The 19,452-nt window shown below is 30.4% G+C and overlaps 1 protein-coding gene across 1 annotated transcript in view; it reads right to left on the reverse strand.

The window, feature by feature from the left end:
• LOC148283083 (extracellular serine/threonine protein CG31145-like) overlaps positions 1-19,452 on the reverse strand; it is a 158,517-nt gene that overhangs the window by 44,256 nt on the left and 94,809 nt on the right. The window lies entirely within an intron of this gene.

Here is a 19,452-nt window from a genome sequence, read left to right on the forward strand (position 1 = left end):
ACCGTAACGAATCTGACAATCTCAAGAACTGACAGAAAAGAACCTCTGACGTCACACGCGGAGTTATTTAAGAAATACAAAACTTTATGCTGATAATATGACATATAAAAAAAATGATGGAAAAAATAGCTTAGTTTAAGTCTATTGAAAAATAATTAATTTTTTTAAAAGACACTGAACTTCCTCATTAAACGTGGAGAAAAAAGTACAAAGAAATAAATTTTACTGTTTAGATAATTGAAGATAACTCTAATAAAATTAATAAAACAACTTTGTTTTTAACCACTAATTTATTTATTTATTTTTTACCACCGACCGGTTTCAAAGCAAACAAGCTTCTTCGTCAAGGTTTACGTAACTTATTTATTAATTCCTATTTTATTTTTATCATGTATACTAAATACTACACGTAAACCCGAGAAATCAAGTCTTTTTTTTTCTTACAGGGGTGGTAATTTGATATCAATATTTTCGAAGCTAGACAGGAGAGGACTAAAAGAAATATTGTTTATTTGGTTATTATTATTATTTTTTTAAATTATAATGAATCGCTTTTTAATTTCTAAGATTGTCAAGTTTGATTCGATTTGTTCAATGGTAAGAAAGTTGTCTAATTTAAACATTTTATTTTCAGCATGAAGTAATTTTAATCCAGTGTCTTAATTGAAGTTATGATAACTTTCTATCAGATGATTTGCGAATTCAGAAAAAATATTATTATTTAAGCATCTTAAGTGTTCTTTTACTCTAATATTAAAGTTTCTTTTAGTTTTTCCAAGAAGCTTGTTTGCTTTGAAACCGCTAGGTGGAAAAAAAAATTAGTGGTTAAAAACAAAGTTGTTTTATTTATTTTATTATAATAAATAACCACAAAGTTAGTGCTTCAAATATAAACTTTTTAGAAGATAACTCTGTTAGCTTCAGTTTTATTTATAAAGTAAAATTTTATTTTCTATATGAAATATAGAATATGCATACAATTTTTTTTCTAAACATTTTCAATTACAGATTACCGAAGAAGATAGTTAATATTGTGATGCAAATATATTAATTTTCGTACACAAATTTCGATTTTACTTTATACAGTCAAAGGCGTAAATAGGTCAATATATTGATATCATAAACTTCAGTCAAGGGGCAGTGAAATATTTCACTGTAAAACCACCTTATAAACGAATATTTTATGTCGACCCTCTCAGGAATCGCGCTCAGGACCTCAAGCATGGTAGATGAACAAGCCAACCGCTACATCACTAGGCGGACTTTTGTCCACTTGATTTCCTTTTTCAGGATTTATACCTGAGAGTAGCCATCGAGTTCAAAATACTTGTCGAGTGTTCTGGTTCTATTTCACACACAGAACTAAATTAATGTAGAATTGATTTATTTTTTATCTTAAACGCTACGGACGTTTACAACAAACAAAATACTTTTAACAATGTTTTGAGTACGTCCAAATACTAGCAGACTGGCTGGATTTTCTCCCTAGGGATTTGTACATATTAAAGTTTGTTGCAACAATCAAGGAAAATATTTTATAGAAGATAATATGAGAGTTTAGGCATTAACAAGGCTTATGACCTGTCATCAGCTGGTTTAAGTGGCCACTACACACTGTGTAACATTCACCATTCTGCCATGTTTGAACATCCAATACTCAAAAATGTTTTCCCTCTCTGTTGCAAGAAATTTAAAAATTAACAACTCCCTAGGAAGCTAGTCTACAAGCATTTAGACACAGTCAAAACATTGTTGAATGAACTAAAAGTAAAAGAAGAAGTATAAAAGATTGGAAAATTGATTTCAGGCGTTGCAGTAGGTGAATTAGTTCAGCCGGACGAATCTCACCCACATGATAAAGGTTTCAGCTCTTTTCCTTCACAAAAGTCAACAGATGGAAGAGTTAAGGAAATGTGGATGTTCAAACATAGGGAGAACGGTGAATGTTACACAGTGCGTAAAGTGGCCACTTACACCGGCTAGTGACAGGTCATAAGCCCTGTAAATGGCTAGACTCCCATATTCCCTTCTCAAAAATGTTTTCCCTCTCTGTTGCGACAAGTTAAGAAATATTTTAAAATCTATATTTTGAAACAAAAATAAATAATCTTATGTTAATGTTTTGAAACATATTTTGCCTTTGTACAAAGCATTGCGCCAAGTGTTAAGTAAACTTTAACATTAAAACAAAACCTTTTGTTTTAAAAAAAATATTTCAAAACATGTTTGTACATGAAGCTGACAAATCACACGTAATGTGAACATTATATGGAAAAATTATTATAAATACATCCAAGCTTGTTTAAAAATAATTGAATTAAAATTACGCTACCTCTAATTCAAACAATGCATAATTGGTTCTGAATACATATAAAATAATAGGCGGGTGCTTTACTATGTTTAACTACATTATACAGGATGTTAAAGATATATTTCGCTTTAACTACCTTTGATATAAAATCTTCTCCTTATGTTGCTTTTTCAAATTTAAAGATTACTTGCTATACCTGTTATTCTATTCTTTCTTTTTTCTCTGCTGTATTGACATGTCTTCATACTTTTAAACTACTTTTAATTACTTATAACAATATAACATGTACAAACATGTATATAAAATCAATATATTGCTGCTCTTACTATAATGTGTCATTAATTTTGAAGATTTTTTTTAAATGGACTTAAATTTTTTGTCTTAAATTTCATTTAAAAATTCTTCTCATCGTTTCTTTGAATCCCATGAAATATGTATATGTATATTTATGGTTTTCCTTTTTGAAAATGTTTTTTTTTTTTACATCTGAGCATTTCTTTCATTCTTTATTTTAATTCTTACCTTTTAACTACTTTTACAAAAAAAAAATCTTAATTCTTAATATTATAACCATAATATTATAACCGTAAATACTAACTACAAACTTTTAAATTTCTTTTTTTACTTTAATTTGAATTTTTATACAACTTCCACTTATGTTTTTTTTTCCTTCTCTTTTTTATACTTACATTGATAACCTTATATGCAATTATTATACAATATGGAAACTTCACTGGACTATTAGAGTTAAGTCTAACTGTGTAAATCATAAAACTATGTAACTGTACTGCATGTTTCCTGAATAAAAAAAAATATATATATATTTATTTGTCTGTATTTTAAAATTATTATCTGTCCGTGCACGGGCAGCACGTTATTCGTAAATACCAGACGCGTTATCCGTAAGGGATGATTCGGAATTTACCCGAAGTGGCTTAGTTAATCGCAGTCCTCTCTGATGGCAATACCTGGGCTGATAATCTGAATCTCATCTACTCCTTAGAGAGTGACTAATTTGGGGATTTTTATTTTTGGCAAGCGTTTACACTTTGCTTCATATCTGGCTACAGTGATGATTAAACGTGAAATAAATATGAACACGTGAAACTTAATATTATAATTATAATTTAGAACATTATTGTGACCTTAAGCATTACCCAAAACACTTAATGAGGAACTTCAGCCCTATGGGAAATTTGATACAAAAAATGTTTTCTTACGCGGGGTAAAAATTAGAGCATTAAATTGTACAGTAAAGTTTCTTGAAAATGTACAGAAAAAATAATAATAAATATTTTGATAAAAACGCACTACTTTAAATGACGTCACTGGTTCATGTGAATCAACCTATAATCTAAGAGCTATGGAAGATTTCCGGTCTGCTTGTCGCTTCTGGACCAATGGGAAGAACTGAATGAGAATAAGCGGAAATAAACCTCTGACGTTACACGCGGAGTTATTTCAGAAATACAAAACATTGAAAAATCGTAGCGCCGATAATACGATACATAAAAATTCAAAAATAATAATTTTGACTTAGTTTAACAGTCTATTAACAAATAATTTTTTTTTTTAAAACCACTGAACTTCCTCATTAGGTGAACTGACCAAACCGTGTGAGTTTTTTTTTTACAACAAACAATTGTATATATCATTTGACGTTTAATCACCAGTGTGGCTATTCTATATATGAAGCAAAGTGTCGTCACACTCAAAAATTAAAAATTCTCAAATTAACCATTCTCTAGGGGGGTAGAGAAGAATCATATTACCATCCCCAACTAGTTATCTATCCCAGTAATGAATAAAACACACAAAAATTTTCAAATTATTTGTACCCCTCACTCACCCGCATAAATAAAGGTTTCAGGTCAACTTCACAAACATAAACATATGAATGAATTGAAAGGATATAGATGTTCAAATATTGGCAGAATGGTGAATGTTACACAGTGTGTAAAGTGGCCACTCTAACCAGACAATGACAGGTTTTAAACCCTGCAGATGCCTAGACTTCTATATTACCTTCTCTAAAATGTTATTTATCTCTGTTGTAATATGTTAATTTATTTCATTGTTTAATATTTCAGATGTGGCCAGTTTATTTCTTAAAAACCTTTTTAAAATACGAGACAGAAATAAGTAAAATTGAAAGTCAAATCAAATTCTGACATAACTGGCAGTTTTAAATCCGATCGTCTAGATGCAGTGGCTACGTGGCTAGATGCTGCCATATAAACATGAAGTTTACATCTAAAAATCATGTTCAGGCGAGGATTTTTTGCTTCAATCTGGATTTATTTACGTTTATAGTCGATTTAAAGTTGCCACTTTTTATCACTGAAACCTATTTAAAATACGAATGAGAATAATTTGTATTTTAATTAAGTGATGCATGATAGGCAAACACGCTGACCATTACACCACTAGGTGGACATTAAATTTCTACTCAAAATAATGTACGGCAGAAATTTATAATACTTACATTGATTATATTAATTAATTATTCTAGTTTGTGACGACCTGTATAAAACCAAGATTTAATGATACAAAATCAGAGAAATTAGACACGTAATAGTCCATAATCATGTAGTTTCATAATCATATATCCGTCTGAATTATTTTTTTCTTTTCGTTCAATTAGCATATTATTACCAGACATCGATAAAAAACATCTCTTTTAAATTGTGATGTATGTTTTATAACGATGTTAGTATTGAATAATTATTAATTAATTAATAAGTTGTGCAAAACATTGGAAGAGCTTAAATATGTATATTCCTAGGAAGTGTTGAATTACTTTGGTCAATTTAGAAAGATACGTATTATGAGCCTATAAACTTTGGTACTAGATCTTTGGAACACACAAGTTTAAAAAAAAAAAAACGAAATTTTTCAATTTTTTTTTACTTTAAGTATATTTATATATATATATATATTCTCATTGAGCTGATCATTTAAGATATATGATGGTTTTATTTTTGATTTTTCACTTAGTTGTTGGATGTATAAAATTTATAAACCAATGCTGTTAAATGAATTTATCCAATAACTCATTGGGTATATTCTCATTATACTCATTATACTCATTATACGTGTTTTTTTTTTTTCAATAAAATTATAATGTCTTATTTAAGATCACAGGCATTGTCTTTTTTTGTGCCACTGTAAGCTGTGTTAATAAACGTAAGTAAAAAAATATAAATAAGCTTAGCTAAATAAATTCGTAGAAAATATTACAAAATTAAAAAAGTAATTTTAATATTTAAACCATTAACTTTGCGATCAAACATTTTACGATATATTATTCAATATTTTTATTTAACCACTTTTTTTACCCGTCTCTTAGTCAGGACACCATTTAAACCAACCTGCAAAACTCACTATACTTCGCCATAGTTGGTGCACAAAAATATAAAACCAATGTGACGTGCATTGCTTTGATTAGGATAAACGTGCACTGATTAGGTTATGAAAATATTTTTTGTTGTGAGATAAATAGTTGAAAAAAGAGGGAGGGGATGAAGGAAGGCGCGTGATCAGTAGTAATCAGTGCATGTGCTTATTAAAATGCATGTCGTGTTGGTTTTTTATTTTTGTGCAACAACTATGGATTGTGGAATAATCTACCCACTATTGTTAGAGACGCCCCTTCTTTATTTACATTTAAGTCAAGATTGAAATGTCACTATCTTAATATTCAAATTGTTCCTTTATCCTTCTTCTTTCCTTCCCACCCCCTCTCCTCTTTTCGTGGTATAGTGTTAATTTTTTTTAAATATTTTTTTATTTTTTATTTTGTTAATCTTTGTTTTTAATTTTTGTATAAAATTGTAAGATTCAATATGTCTATGTATTCATAATTTTCTCAAACTGAACGGTTTGGGTAGGTAGGAAGAAATTGCCTTAAGGCAATATGCCCGCCCTTATATGTATATATATTGTAATTTTGCTGGGTATTTTTTATTTTACCATTTTTGTATATTTAAATTTTAGTGTTCATTTTTTCGTTTTATGTATGCATTGAATTTTTTTGTTATGTACATAAACGTTTTTAAAAAAAATAAATTGAAAGTGTCAAAATAAATAAATATGGTGAAGGTGCATAGTGGGTTTTGCATGTTTGTTTAATTTGTGTCCTGACGAAGAGACGGGCACGTCTTGAAACCGGTAGACATGGAAAAGTCGGTAAGTGGCTGTTTACAAATATGCAATAACATTTAGGAAACTAAAAAGGTTGTAAAAAACGTTAAATAAAAGATTATTTGAGGATGCCGAGTCTTACTTATTTTAATCTTAGTGAAAATATTTTAAAACACGATAAATTCTTATTATGTATTGTCGAAAACGAAAACAGACTAAGACTTACGCAAAGATTAGTTGTAATATCGGCTAACAGCAATAAAATACCGCCATAATTAAAGTGCTGAGATATTCAAATGCTCTGAATATTTCCCAGAAGTAGAACTATTTTCTTCGCATGTCTCTGGCACAATGCATTTCTCACGGACGCGTAACACTGCTTTTGTCTAGAAAGTAAATCGGGTACAAGTTTGGCAACATTTTGCGGTAAAAAGTGAAAATGGCCCCTTCATCGTACCCATTTTTCTTCCAATTAAAGCTAAAAACGTTGTGATGTCACCCGACTAACTGTTTTACTGGGATGAGATTATTTTCACAACATTTGGCGTCGTGGATAAAAATAAATGTACGCAAATAACAAAATGGTTTAAGATACCAGTTTAATATTAGTCGGCAAGCAGACGTGTTTTTGACTCGAAAATCGATTGGAAAAAATAAGATGAGATTGGCGCATTTGCCTGCCTTTCTTGAGGTTCAGTAGCTCAATCACAGATAACTATCGACGTGCTTAAAACATGCTAAGCATTTGAGCGATCACAATGAACAATAATGAGCTATCGCAGTCATAAGTCAACGCGTGTGCAATCTCTAAATCAACGCTCGTGTCGGTTTGTTTTTTGTTTTCCTCGAAAATAAATACAGTTCATTGGCGAAAAATCGGCGTTTACTTTAAAAAATAATTCGATATATTGCATTTGCAAAATAGTAAGGAGTATCTAATACAAAAAAGCGAAAATTAAATTACAATTATTATGGTGACTGCTTTTTTTTTACTTACCAACCGTTGGCTAAATGCAATAAATAGCATGATAAATAAGAAACAAAAATAGCGGTTTTGGAATATTTAGGTACAACGGTGAAATTCAAATATGTGATTGCGCAGCAGGATTATACGTCGCGAAACGTAAATATTTTAACATTTAATATTAGGTGTTCACGAATGTTCCATTGTGATCGCGAATACGATAAACAACCATGGTGAGAAATTGTTATCTAGTCGCTTATTAGCACGTCGATAGTTATTTGTTATTGAGCGACAGGGATGCATTCCTGGCGTGAAATATTAATGATTCTGAACTGCAATATTGCATTATTGATCACCTTACATGTAACGATCTAGATGCACTAAGTTTATACAGGATATATTTAATATTATTTTATACCAACACAAAATAACATTTTACTTTATAGACAATAGAAGATAACCCTGTTAACTTTATACATAATACGGGCCAAGGGTCCCGATTATAATGGGAAATTAACAGTTTTTATAAAATGAAATGATATCAGATTTTCTCTATAAAAATGTGCATATTTGTATGAAAAATTTAAGTACCTTCGTCGGTAACATGTAACCGAACATAGTTTTTATCAAAAATTATTAAAATATACAAATTTTAGTGGACAAAAATATATTTAACTTTATAGGCCATTAAAGGTTAGTATTAACTTTCCATTTTAATCAGGGCCCCGATTGTTACATCGTATAGCCTTTGATATATACTCGTAGCTGGCTTCTTAACACAATTCTCGTTCGTGACTCTCACAATTTATCTCTGAATGCAATTAAATGTATTTTTAATTATTGCACAAAACAAGATTCTGCATCTCATGACTGCGATTTCCTCACTGTTATAACAAGTTATCTTAGGTTAGTAAACAAAGAATTAATTTTGTATTACTTGGGTGTCTGCGAAATTAGAAGTTCGTGTAAAAATTTAAATTCAAAAGAAGAGGATATTTTCATAGATCGAGAATAACGTTAAAAACGTTTCAGTATATAACTAGACTAGACATGAGCGTTTGAAATGTGGTCTCTCAACCCACGGCAAATTGGCATATGTTTGATGAACGGACATTAGTCTGTTTTGAGCATTCTTCGGCTGCTTGTCATGTCTCGTCGTAATTACTCAAATGCATATAAATGTACGCTAAGATACTGCACAAATCAAACAGGAAAATATAGAAAAAGCGATTGTATAAACTTTCACCGGTAAGCAATGTTATTATCTTTTTCAATACTTGTTTAAAATAGCTATTACCAATATTTATTAGTCGTAAGCTATCTCCTGTCTCTGTCCTGCTCAGTTAGTCGAACGGATAGTGAAACGATAAACAAAGGTGTCGTGTATGTGGAAGGGAGCGACAAACTGAATAGAACTTACAGTACACCGATGTAAACAGTCCGTACTGTACCACTTGTTTTGCTTGTCAAAGTCAACATGATATGACGTAACGATACTTGTTCCCTTCGCTGGTCATTCCCTTTCCTTTTAGGACGACTTTTAAGCTCGGATTTGTATGAAGTGAAAATTTTCCACTCGCTGAATTTAGAATTTTAGAAAAAAGTTTTAAAAATAACACTAGCCATATTTATAAAGTGTAAACATCAAAAATATACGATAATAATTATTTCCCAAGGGTGCCAAGATTATCATTGCTTTGTCGATAAATTTGATCTATCGAAAAGTCAGCTTATTATTTATTTTTTGTTGAATTGTCTTTGCTGTAAATTCTTGGTATTGGTGAATACTGCCAGCCAGTGCTTTTCGCTTTAAAAGATATTTTTATTTTCTTTTTTTTGGTTCACAAACAATAAACAATACATATGACATATTAAAACAGAGATGAAGAACATTTTAGAGAAGGTAATATAGTAGTGTAGGCATCTACAGGGCTTATGACCTATCATTGGCTGGTTTAAGTGGCCACTCTATACACTGTGTAACATTCACCATTCCGCACATATTTGAACATCTATATTCCTTTAATTCTTCCATCTGTTGATGTTTGTGAAGCTTAAGAGCTAAAACTTTTTTTTGCGGCTGAGATTCATCTAATTGAATTATTTCACGTACATACTAGGCAACGCCTGAAAATTTTTCTTATCAATATTTAATTATTTAATTGAATACATATGACATTGGTATAATAATCACAAATTGTTATTTTTAATATTTTTCATCAATTATATGTGAACACAGCAATATTTAGCGTCTTCAAAAACTTTATAATAATCATCCTTCAGTTTTTCCTTATACAAACAGAAGAATACGTTTGTTTTAAATTAATGGCGCAGTAAAACCAAAAGGAATTATATTTATAGGGTACTGACCAGATTATAATAAGATGCATTGTGCAAGAATATTTTTATCATGCAATAAAGAATGCATTATGCAGCGGCAAAAATGCATACACAGTCATTATTATTATGCTTTAGAACATTAGTATCTGATTTAATGGAAAAAATCTTCACTTGGGTGTTGGGTTTCAAAGGCAAGCCGGTATAATTATTATTTAGAATGCAGAAAAAATAACCAAGTGGAGATTAAATTATTATGAAAATAAAACTTTCTTTATTAGTGTTACACAATTTTTATTCTTTCACAAGAACACTACTATAGTTTCGGGAGAGCACTCCTCCCATCGACAGGTATATAAAACTTCATAATAATTTATAATGAAGTGTTACGAAGTGAATGCCGATTCAGCTAACAATATTAAGTGGAGATTAATTTGTCTGCCTCGTGCTGTACTGGTAATGGGTTTGCCCACTACGACCAAAGTCATAGATTCGACACTGAATAAATGATTTTTTCACTAATTCATCTAATCAAAGAAGTTTTTTTTTAAATAGATTCTCATGAAATTTAATATTTTAAACAAAACTTTTTTTTTTATTTTTTTTTTTATTGCACTACAACAGGCCAGGAGGCCCAATTACAGTGGTGAATTACATTACAGAACAACCAGGCTTGAGAAAAATCCCATTTTTAATTTTTGTGTTCTCACCGGGAATCGAAACCGGAACCTTCCGTGCGTGAGTCAAGTGTCTTGACCACTGCACCACGGAGGCCGCCTTAACTCTCTAATGGAGCAGAATGCTTGTCATTGGAAAGAGAGTTGGTTTTACATTTTTTTTACCGGATTTTTTTTGTAAAATTTATGATTTTAAAAACATAAAAAAATATATACTTTTTACAAGAGTTCCTTACCTCTACAGCAAGACAGTTAGAATGGAGTGGGTTTAATATGATTTGGTGTATTTGGTTTTGAATTTTTTCGTATAAAATATTTTTTTATTTTTTTTTATTAATTAAACCTTTATTTAACATCAAAACATACATAAAGAAAAAAACTAAGAACTATTTGGATTGAACTTGCCAAAAGAGAATCATGCTCTTATATTTGGCAAGTGTACGAAATAATAATATAAAATATAATAAAATAAAGTAAAATACGTATTTAGTTTATTACTATTTCTATTTATAATTCTTACTAGTGACCGGGATTCGTCGTGAGAAATGTCCGACATCGTCAGGCTGGTGGGAGACTTTACAAATTCTTATATTTTATATAATTACGGCAAAAAACTAGTTTAATTTAAACGTATTTAAGTATAAAGCAATAAAAATTATTTTAATTTTGGTATGGTAAGTTTTAAAGTAAATGTATGTTTTAATTTAAATTATTTAAAAATTTTGAAAACTATATATACTAAAAAGATATGTCCCGGGCCGGAGGTAATTATTTGATTCTCTGAAAGCAAAATTCCAGCCAATCCGGTCACTAATGAGAATTATAAAAATATAAAAGTGGAATTAAACTAGTTTCGTATTTCTATTATTATAATGAGGAACTTATGCCCTACGGGAAATTGGATACAAAAAATGTTTTCTTACGCGGGGTAAAAATTAGAGCATTAAATTTTGCTGCAAAGTTTCTTGAAAATGTACAGAAAAAATAATAAAAAATATTTTGATAAAAACGCACTACTTTAAATGACGTCACTGGTTCATGTGAATCAACCTATGATCTGAGAGCTATGGAAGATTTCCGGTCTGCTTGTCGCTTCTGGACCAATAGGAAGAACTGAATGAGAATAAGCGGAAATGAACCTCTGACGTCACACGCGGAGTTATTTCAGAAATACAAAACTTTAAAAAATCGTAGCGCCGATAATACGATATGTAAAAATTTAAAAAAATAATTTTTTACTTAGTTTAACAGTCTATTAACAAATAAAAAAATTGAAGAAAAACACTGAACTTTCTCATTAATACGCAGTTTAACCAAGAAACGTCATTAATGGATGTTTTATTTTACAATTTGAATAAATTTTATTTCGGATGGTATGTGAAATATGACATGTTTATCGACTATGGATTGATATCTTAAGCGCAAGAGAAATCATCTTCTTCTCATCGTTCCTCTCCCCGATGGAGGTTGGATATCATCGTAGCAATTCTCACTTTGTTGGCAGCTGCCCTGAACAAGGACTGAGTACTGCAATGGAACCAGTCACGGAAGTTCTTTAGCCAAGAGTTGCACCTTCTACCTGCACTACGTCTTCTTTCAATCCTTCCCTGTAGAATGAATTTTTCGCCTCTCACCGCATGCCCAAAGTACTCAAGTTTTCGTTTATTTATCGTCTTCAGTACCTCTTTATGTTTTTCCATCCGTCGGAGAACGTCATCGTTTTCGCACTCTGTTCACCCAGGAGATTTTTAATATCCTTCTGTAGCACCACATTTTAAAGATCATCTTATTTACTTAAATATTACATAATAATCGCTAATATTCTAAAGTTGCAGTAGCAACTTAGGTAAAAAAGAGTATAAATATGTACATATACTCGTAAATAAAAAGGTAACAGTTTCAACCGATTTCGTTTTTGTTTTTATATATTTCAAAAATACTTAGTTTCTGATAAGTATATTAAAAATAAATCATTTGAAATAAACGTTTTCTACCTACACTGTTTTTGTATATTTTTTTTCAAAATGCATTTGATTACTTTTTGTTATTTGTATTTTTTTGTGTTATAGAAAACATTAATAATGATTTATTTGTGTATTTACATGATAGTGGCGTGTACACTAATAAATCACTATTAAATTCAAATAAAATGGATTCTTCACTGACAGGGATTATGTAATAAAATTGTTTATTAATTAATCAGAAAATTATAAAATGACCTTTGGAAAATATATTTGAAGGTTTGTTACGGAATATCCGATTTTACGACAAAACAAATAAAAGAAAAGCCTGTATGGCATACCTGCATAGGTAGGTGTACGCTTTTACGTTTATAAAAAATAACAGCGGCAGAAATATTTTTTTCAAATGACTACTGGTCTGTTGAAAAGCCAATGAAGCCTTTAAGAGGTTTATTATATGCGGTATCAGCAGATAGTAATTCACTTGACATGTAAATTTATTTAAAAAAAACATCATCAACTATTTCCGTGTAAAAAAATATTAGTTTACCACCCATATTTACTTTATATTTCACGTGTGATTATCAGGTTTAGTTTTTAGATATTTCTTGGTGTACCCGTATTCCAGTTAAAATAAATCAAATCCTTCTTAATACATAGCAAAAAATATGGAGAACATTTTAAAGAAAGAAAAGTGAATATCTTAAGACAAAGCTTATCACCTGTAATTGGCTGGTTTGAGTGGACATTTTACACTCTGTGTTAGATTCAATATTCTGCCTATGTTTGAACATCCATTTTATAAGCAAAATTTTACAGTGTATAAAGTAGCCACTCAACCCAGCTAACGGCGGGTCATAAGCCCCGTAAATTCCTAGACTTCCATATCTTATTTTTACTTATTACTGTTTTTTTTTTAGTTTTTCTTATGTTATTTTTACTTTTATTGTAATGTACATACTTATGTTACACTGCTACACTTGAATGTATTATCAATAAATGTAAAAGCCCGTAGAGGGTATAAATAAATAAATAATCTTATCTCAAATGTTATTCATCTCTGTTGCAATACGTTACCCTTAATAATTTCATAAGGAGCAAAATCCGATGTGCTGTCTACAACAATTTTAACAAACATAAAATATTATTGAAAAATGAAGAAATTCTTTGAGTTTGCCTTCTTTTGATTAAAAGTGTTCGTTTCCTATGAAAGAGCAGCCCAATTTTTCAACGTGATATGTAAAACAATAGCAATATATTATACGGTAGATCTTCGTTTATCCGAACTACAATCATCCAGATTCCCAAATATCCAGATCGTTATAAGAAAAAATAAATAAAGGAGGATATTTATATTTTAATTTAATTGTGCGATTAATTTTGCTGGACATGTTAAACTAAGTTTTTATTGTGATTCCAATCCGCAGTATTATTTAAAAAGCAATACAATCTGGCAGTCATTAATCCGGGTAGTTGGAGTTTTACTGTAAATGTGTTAGTACAAACAGTTTTGGTTTTTAATTAGCACCTACCACTACTACTACAACCATCACGCCATTTCCCCGTAGGGATAGGCAGAGAGAATGGAACGCCACACACGTCTATCCTGGCATATAATCCTAGCCTCTTCCACATTCATACATCTTGTCATACATACCCTTCGGTTCTGTCTGCTTTTGACATGACATGATTTTGGTTTATCTGATCATGCCACATCTTCCTTGGCCGTCCTCGTCTAACGTTGTCGTTCATTTTTGCCATATATACTTGTTTTACCATTCTCTCGTCGTCCATTCGTTCTACGTGACCAAACCGTCTCAGAGACCCTTTCTTAATCTTATCAATTATAATTGTCTCAGATTTACACTCTCGCCTGATTTCATCATTCGTAACCCTGTCATACATTGATTTTCCACACATTCGTCTAAGAGATCGCATTTCAACCGCGTTCACTCGGCTTTCATCCTTTCTCTGCCAGTTCCATGTTTCACTTCCATACATAAGTGTTGGGACTAAAACTCCGTTGTGCACTGCCAGTTTAGCTTCGATTGACATATTTTTATTAGAAATTACTGTGCTAAGTGCTCCGTTCATTTTGTTGCCCGCATTTACTCTTCTTTCAACATCTTTTTCTACTCTTCCATCTCTTGAAAACATGCTTCCCAGATACACAAATTCTTCTACTTGCTCGAGACATTCGTTGTTTACATTTATTATGCAGTCAGTAACCTCACTATCCCTTTCAAATACCATCACTATTGACTTACTTTCGTTCATCGCCAATTCGCTCTCCAGGCATACATCATACATTCTATAGACTATTTGCTGCAAATCAGCCTTGCTGCTTGCTAACAGAACTGCATCGTCAGCATACAACAAGCAGCTTACTGAAAAATTATCCATTTTTGCTCCAATACCCATACATTCTATATCTTTTATACAGTTGTCCATGTATAGATTAAACAACCATGGTGACATTACACATCCCTGTTTAGTTTTGGTTTTTAATTAGCACCTGTCTCAGTAATTCAATAATAATTACGTGAGCGTATTCATTACCGTAATATGCTGACAGTTACCATCCACGGAACATTACTATGTACTTATATTCCTACACGTTATATACAAACCTTTCAATACCATTACCTACTATTGTACGTCATAATCGAATATAATTATATTACTAAACGTCCTAAATACTACGACAGCCTACGGATTCTAAATCTCGGGGTCATTTACTTTTCAAAAAATATTATTACAATTTGAACTTATATTTGAACCTATTTTATCAACAATGTTCGAGTATGTTCAAATGCTTGCAGACTAGATGGATTTCCTCCCGTGGGAGTTATTAATAAATAAATTTATTGTAACAGAGAGGGAAAACATTATTAAGAAGGGATATGGAAGTCTAGGCATTTACAGGACTTATTACCTGTCATTGGCTGGTTCAAGTGGCCACTTTACACACTGTGTAACAATTACCATTCTGCCCATGTTTTTATTGATTTATTTACTCATATTTTTCTCTTATAAACTATAATTAATAATAAAAATGATATGAGAGGGTCTAATAAGAGGGGGGGAAAAAAATTGATCGGAACCAGCATGAACACGATCACAATACTAGAGAAAAGAACAAAATTAGACTTCCATTTAGGAAAAAGGCAAAGTCACAAAATTCAATTTTATTTAAAGCAATTAAAAAGTATTACGAAATGGAAAAAAATATTTATGAAGAAAAAAACATATCAAAATTTAAAATAATGGTCAAGACATATGTGATAAACAATTTATAAATTAAATATATTTTCAATGTTATTATTAGAACACACATAACAATATGTATGATATGTGTGCCCTACTTTAAGATTTAAATAAAATAAAAAATTAAAAAATTGGCGATGAACTAAGTGATGCTGCTGAGTTAGACTATGGTGTTCCCCAAGGAAGTACATTGGGACCGCTACTGTTTTTAGTATATATTGACGGACTTTGTAGGAGTGAAACTCTAGAACAAATAATATCTTTCGCTGATGATACAGTATTAATATATAATGCTCCGAATCGGACAGAAACTCATGACAAAGCTAACAAAGGTATTATGAGGGTTAACAATTGGTTGAACGACAATTTGCTTACTCTCAATGCAGAAAAAACAAAGTTTATCTGTTTCAACCCATCTTCGGTGGGACAACCAAACTCCGGGTATGAATTAAAATTACATCATTGCGTAAATAATATAAATTGTAAATGTACAATATTGGAAAACGTCACTTGTGTAAAATATTTGGGTTTAAAAATAGATAAATTCATGAGATGGAACCTACAAACTGAAGAAATACCTTTAAGAAATATACTAAGGATAAAAGAACTAAAACAATTGTATTATGGATTGGTAAATTCAATACCGACGTATGGTCTGATTGGCTGGGGAAACTGCACTAAAACGACTATGGCTTCAGCAGCTATAGCTCAAAAATCAGTGATAAGGGTTATATTAAAAAAACCATACCGATACCCGAGTGATTCGCTCTTCAAAGAATTTCAAGTGCTGGATATTCGTCAGCGGTATATATTGAGGTCAGTAGCGGTCACGCATCTCAACAGGGAAAAATACGCAACGGTTTGTCATGTCCATAATACTAGACACTCTAATAATGATCTGATTCTACAGAGAGGAGTCAATACTTTTATGGCTCAAAGGCAGCAATACTATATAGGCCCAAAGAAAAATAACATTATCCCAGATTCATGGAAATGTGTTGGGATTGCCAGGAATCTGTATTGGTCGTAGGGAGTCAGAGAAATAGTTGTCTGATGTAGAAGGAAGAAGCTGATTTCTTATTTTACTAGTAATGACTTAGGACTTGGGATATGGAGATTTTGGTATTGTTTATGTTTTTATTGTAGATTTATTATTTACTTTTAAGGCTGAAAAAGCACACATAATAATAAAACTGTCATTACTTCTTAATATTCTTATAAAATACATAATTTGCTGCCTTAGAACGGGGAAGCTATCCCTGGTTATGCAGTTTAGATGAACCACCAGCAAAAATAAAAAATATATATGTTTACTTTTACTACTAAATGTATTTGTTGTAAAAATAATTCATTGTAAATTGCTGTAATAAATATGTAAAAAATAAATAAATAAATAAAATAAATGTAGGTGCAAATTAATGAACATTTTTTGTAGATTACCTAAAAAATAAATCACGGCTCGCCACTGGCATATAATGTCTTTTTTACAAAGCAAACTAATGACTCAAATATACATTTTATATCAAAAAGTAAAATTCTTTACGATATTACATGAATATTATCTATGAAAAATAAGATTTTATAAAGTGCAGAAATATTCCAGTTAAATCATGAATATAAAGAAGTGAAATCTCCATGTAAAGATAAGCGGTTAGACGTTTTATTATAATTCAAGCAAAATTATAAATTACAATTTATATGAATTTTTCAATTTTCAGCTATGATTATCTGAATTGGTTAACCGATGCCAAACGTAATACAATAAAGTTCATCAATAAACGTTTACTTACCCATCGAGATCTAATGGCCCGCCTACGTCACCAACCTTCCGGTACGATCGTGTTTTGGACTCGAATTATTTTGACTTTTGTTATTCAAACTGGTTTTCCTAATAAGGACACGGCTTAGAGTGTTTTTCCATACGTGAGAAAAGTCGTGGGAGTAGATTGACGAATGACAATAGTATCGATTACTTCTCTTATAAGTTATCTGTTTCATTGTTTGAGCAAGAAAATGATTAACATGTAAACATTTTTTTAGTTTTTTAATCACAACTGATATTTCCGTGACATACACATTATAAAAGCACTGTTAAAATGTTTAAAAACCTTTATTTTTAGATACGAGTAGCTATGTACAATTTAAAGTGAAATTACTACTATATTAAAGATTGTAGACTGATAAAAATCTTTTAGCTTTATGGCTCCTAGAATTTATAATAAGGTTTAAGATATTTTATTCACCCAACCCGATGTAACTTCTATGCAAAAAAATAAAATGACCCAGTGGCTTATTAAATTAGGAAGAAGAGAAACCAAAACCTTAATAAACTACATTGCAAGGTAATTATATTAACATTAATACTATCCACGACAATTTAAACACGACAATACAATGACAAGAAGGATAAAATTTATAAATATATATGTATATATATGTATAAATATATATGTATATATATATATATATATATATGTATATATATATATATTTATATATGTATGTGTATGTAAGGGTGTTTATGTATATGTGTGTGTATATATGTATGAATATTTATGTGGGTATATGTATGTGTACATATATATATATATATATGTATATTTGCATATATATGTGCGTGGATGTATATGTGTATGAATGTTTATAAGGATTCACACGTGTGTGTGTATGTATATGGCAATATATAAATAAACATATATGTTAGTCTGCCTTAGCACGGGTCTTCTCCTACTAAGCATTACTTTATAATATATATTTAAATAAATAAAATAAAATTCATCAACGTGCACATTTCCGAAGAAAAAAAAAGAGTAAGGAAGTCATATTAATTTTCCATTTTATAACGCCGTTCTTTTCAAATCGCATCATTAAAAAATTAATCCATCATTACTTAAAAACGATAACTTTATAAAGTAATTATGATAAAAAATATACTCAAAAGTTTTATATAACTAAAAAAAAAATATTTCTTTTCGACGGCAGATAACGCCTCTTGAAAACTGACCTACATTGATACTCATATAAAGACAAAGGTTTTATGTAAAATGTTCTAATGATTTGAAGGTAATGAATTGAACACAAAACATAGTAATGAAAAAACATGAGTTTTGGTTTTAAAAAAGGAAAAAAAGGTTCAGTGGTAACTGAACCTTCTTAAAGCTTTCATGTTTTTAATTTCTTACAATATACTTAATATTTTTATCTGATAAGTAAAATAATAAGATCCTATCATCATCTTCGCACTCTCAATCCTGAGGATTGGTTTGCATCAAAGTCCTGCATTTCATCCTTCATCTCGTCTTGCATCTCGTCCTGCATCTCGTCCCGCACTGCTCTCTATTCTCTGCAGCCCTCTTCAGCTCAACATTTGAGGCGCAGTGCAAATTATCGCACACTTTTTTCAAATACTCCCGTTAGAGTATTTGTCGATTATGTGTGTAATTTGTATTGAGGTATATTAGATGTTAGTGGTAATTTTCAGTAAAAGATAAATTGCTGCTCTTACTATAATGTGTCATTAATTTTGAAAATGTTTTTTTTTAATTTACTTAAATTTATTGTCTTATATTATTTCATTTAAAGATTCTTCTCATCGTTTCTTTGAATCCCATAAAATATGTATGTGTATATTTATGTTTTTCCTTTTAGAAAATGTTTTTTTTTTGTATCTGAGCATGTTTTTCACTCTTCATTTCGATTCATACCTTTTAATTACTTTTGCAAAAAAAAATTTCTTCATTTTTAATATTATTTCCATTTGTAAATACTAACTACAAACTTTTAAATATTTTT

This window comes from Micrasema longulum, unplaced genomic scaffold (genome assembly GCF_059751315.1).
Source record: "Micrasema longulum isolate JH-2025_06_02 unplaced genomic scaffold, ASM5975131v1 h1tg000261l, whole genome shotgun sequence".
Lineage (NCBI taxonomy): Eukaryota > Metazoa > Arthropoda > Insecta > Trichoptera > Brachycentridae > Micrasema > Micrasema longulum.